Source organism: Melozone crissalis, unplaced genomic scaffold (genome assembly GCF_028551555.1).
Source record: "Melozone crissalis strain CALT ecotype California unplaced genomic scaffold, PUWL_Pcris_2 ptg000006l_1, whole genome shotgun sequence".
In the NCBI taxonomy this organism is placed as follows: domain Eukaryota; kingdom Metazoa; phylum Chordata; class Aves; order Passeriformes; family Passerellidae; genus Melozone; species Melozone crissalis.
In genome coordinates, this window is record NW_026535784.1 from 30,413,494 (window position 1) to 30,417,755 (window position 4,262).

A 4,262-nucleotide genomic window follows, 5' to 3' on the forward strand; every position below is an offset into this window, starting at 1 on the left:
ATAATTGTTTCGGGCTAATTACTTTTGGCTTTTCTTAAATAGAAAATTTTTTGAAAAGAGTAATTTCAGGGGAAAAAAAGATGAGTGTTGTTTCTAGATCAGTGACAATGTTCATCCTAATAACAAAGAGATAGATGAGAAAATCTGTTGTGGGAAGATGTTACCACATTATTCTGTTTCTGTAAGCACTATTAACAGTATTTATTTAGTAGAATAAACATACTGCTCTGAAGGGTTTTTTTAATTATTTTTTAGTAGTAGGGGCCATTTCTTTTTCATTCTGGTTGTTCTCATCTACATACTCCAAGCATAGTTTAGTTGATCTGACTTACTTTGTTATTATTTTCACTGTCGTGCCTACTTATTTGCATCTTGAATTCTTCAGACCAGGAATTCAGTTCAGGAATCCAAATCACAAATGTAGTCATAGGGAGTTAAGAATTAACTTTCTCTTATGAAATGTGAAATATGTGCAACTTAATTTGTTGTATATCATAAAAGGAAGTACAGATTTTAAACTTCTTGGATTTTAGATATTTATAAAATATTTCAGAAATATTTTTTTTCTTTTATATATATATATATATATATATGTGTGAATTTTCTCACTCTGTATATACAAAGAGGAATATTTTGACATTGATTGAAATGTTTGCTTGCCTATTAAATCTTATTTTCTAAACCTTTAATTTCTAGCCTTCATTGAGTAAAATCTCATTTCAATCCTGAATAATCTGGTTTTTGTCATGTTTTATACATGTGCCTTTTGGTTTCACAGTACATATTCTCAGACATAGCATGTCACATAGTAGCAATGAAAATAAAAATTGAGCTTCCTACCTCCTGAGCAGTACTGGACCTTCTGAATCCAGGGTAATCCTCAAATATATTTATGCAAAAAATCTTCATATTTCATGGGTTACATGCCTAACAAAAATAATATTTTGCACAGTAACTTAATAAGGCTCATAGCATGAGATTTAATAGCTCCTGGAAAAGATGGAAAGTTAATATTTACCCTTCTTAGGAGTACTGCCTTTAATTCCACTGATTTTTGTTACTGGAGGGGTGGAAACAGTAGTACTTACCTTCTGTGGAAGTCAGGGAGTAAAAAGTCTGTTCAGGGAGAAGAAAAGAAACGGAAACACATACTTTGAATTACTCGTCCTTCTCCCAGTGCCTGCATTTTTGGATATGTTAACGTTATTTTTTAAAGCCCTTTTTGAGTGCACACAGGATTCTAGCCACACCTTTAGCATCCCTGACAGCATCTGTAGATGCCTCTGGATTAAAAACTACCCTCTCATTTGCTAGTATTCATTTCTATGTTTGTCCAGAGCACTTCCCAAAACGTGGCAGAATAGTGTAAAAGATGTGATGAAAACTTGAAGTCAGCAAGTGTTAGTTAGGTCCTAAAGCTGATGATCATCTACCCCTGTGTGTCTCCTTGTTTGAAATCCTGAAAGCAGGATTTCAACTTACTCTAGAGACTATGGAAATTATTATTATCATTATTTAATAATAGCAGTTGTACAGGCAATACATGAAACCACCAAACTCCACACTAGGACAGTAACTCAGCAGCTTCTCTTAGCAACACACTTCAAATAATGATAGGAATATTATGGACAGTACGTTGCTGGCTTGATTGCTTTTGCTGCTCTCTGCTCCTTGCTATACCCAAAGAAATTTCTGCTTAACAGGGTGTGTTGACTTCCCAGGGAATCAATGAAAGAACAAATAATTTAATAATGTTAGTAATAAAAGGCCAGGAGTCCAATGTATGCTCCCTGAGGGAAGAAAACCAGAAAGAAATGTGAAGTTAATTATAGCTAATGATTTTAGTCATTGCTCAATTAACTTGTGATATTGCATTTCTATAAAATTTTAATCTATTAATTGGCATAATTCTAAGATTCCATTTATGTGGTATATCAATAGTCACACAAGAAAAAGTTAGATTCATAAAGCATGCAATTAGACTTCAGGACACCAGAAAAATCTAAGCCTATATCTGGGAAAGAATTTAAATTGTATCTTACATATATAGGTCTTTTCTTTGGATTAATTTTGTAACTCAAAAGACAGATGTTTTCAAATCAAAACCATAGAGAAAACTTCCTGAAAGGCATATACTGCACTGATTTCCTTCTGATAATCTGATAAGGAAGCCTCAGAATCAAATAAACATTTAAACTAAGATAAATCTGGAACCTGTTGGAAGAAATATGTACAGTGAAGCAAAATCCTTGATGCAAATCATAATATGAAAAATATCCATCAAAATTCTGTGTTTTAATTAAAAAGTGCCCCAAACCAATTACAGCTTTCCAGTTTCAGATAGTTTGAATTTAAAAACATCTGGGGGTTTTATCTGCACAGGAAGAACAAGTTCTACATATGTTTTGGAAGGGTTTCCTGTAAGACTTCCCCCCAAACTTTGGAAGACTTCCAGTCAGAAAGAGAGAGAGCATATGTTTGATGTAAAGAGAAAAACACCAGAGAAGCAGTAGGTAGAAAGATGAGTTGAAGGGGGAAAGTGAGTTTCATTTTTTGCACAAAGACTGTTTTGAAACTTCATCTTCAGTTACAAGTCTTGACATAATTCCAAGACTTAATTTATTTTGCCCAAGAGACCATCATTTTTAACACAACTGTTCCAGTGTTGTAGAGAAACTCAGCCAAAAGGAAAAATAAATATTTTAAATGGGATACACTAATTGCCAAGAACATAAAATAACAAGTAATATTCTAGACTGATATAATGATCATTATTTGGAATGAACACTCAACCCCATGTGACACAAGCTTACATTTCAGTGTGTCCTTAGAGTTTCAAGTAGGATTTTTCTTAGGGTAAAGAATAAATATTACTACTGAACTCCATTTTTTTCCGTGCTTATGATCCTTCAGAAAAGCCAAAATCATAAGGCATTTCAAATGCTTTGTTACATGACAGTGTTAATTTTGATTATTTAATGCCTTAATTCAAGGCATTTAAGAGGTATGTAATCTACATAATTATGTGGATTGTTCATTGCATTCTGTACAGTTCAGAATGACCTAGAATTAACTTGTACTATGAGTGCCATAAAATCATATGGCTTTCAATTTTGCTATTGACAGGGTGAACCATGGAGTAAAAACTCCTTCTCGTAGTTTTCTGAAATTAGGGAAGTCCAGATATGAAAGTAGACCAAAAATAAATTTCAATAGAACCAAATCTGCAAACAGTAGACCAAAAATAAATTTCAATAGAACCAAAACCTGATTTCCACAGAAATCAGGAATATGAGACTAATCTTTAAAGGAAAGCATTAGGTACCTAAAGCTATGGCCTCTTCTGGCAGATGATGATTTCCTTCCTCCAGTGTTGAACTTCTCTAAACTTTTGACAGGATGATTCTCCAGCTTGAACTTCCCTTTTAGCTAAGTCTATTTGCTTTGCATCAAGAGATGCTGACAGTTTTCAGCTCCAGCTCCAGGAATCCAGATGGTGCAATGAAAGTGAAAGATAATACCATATGACTTTGATTTTATTTTTTCCCTCCAGTACATAAAGGAACAGCTTAATGTCAGGTCACATTTAAAATTAAAACAGAAAGGGGCAGTAAACAAGCATAATGCTCTTACGCTGGTAGGGACAGTAAATAGGAAGAGATCAGATGAGGAGAAATAAGGTGCAAAGATGCTAAACCTGGAACATCTTTAAAATAAGCAACTTAAACCCCACTGTTTAAGTGAAAGGCCATGCAATGTGGCCCAATTTTAAATTTGGATGTTTTCTGATTTGTATAAAGACAGTCTAACAGACATTCTCTCAGGGATTTAGAGGATAAAATCAGGATCTTCACAGTAAAAATTAATCGTAATGAAAAAAATTGAACTATTTCAAGCAATCATTCAGCAATGAAGTATTTGAAACAGTTATATATTCAGGTCCTTTTATTTTTCACCAGTTCTGTATTAATTCACTGCTGGTATCTGCTGGGCAAACTTTACAGAGATTATTACTACTGCAGAGGCGGAATTAATTTCTTGCTACAAGAATTGCACTTTTTTAGCTTTCACTTTGATCAGAGGGTTCTATTCCTCCTCCTTTTGCACAGAAGAGAGGCTGCACAGGACAGGATGATCATCCAGTGACGAGTATGACATCTGGTCCCGGAATTCTGAATGGCTGAAGGCTCTAGATTTAGCCTCATCAAGCAGGGATTTATGGAAGTGACATCCAAGCAGAACACAAAAGATCTACCTAACCT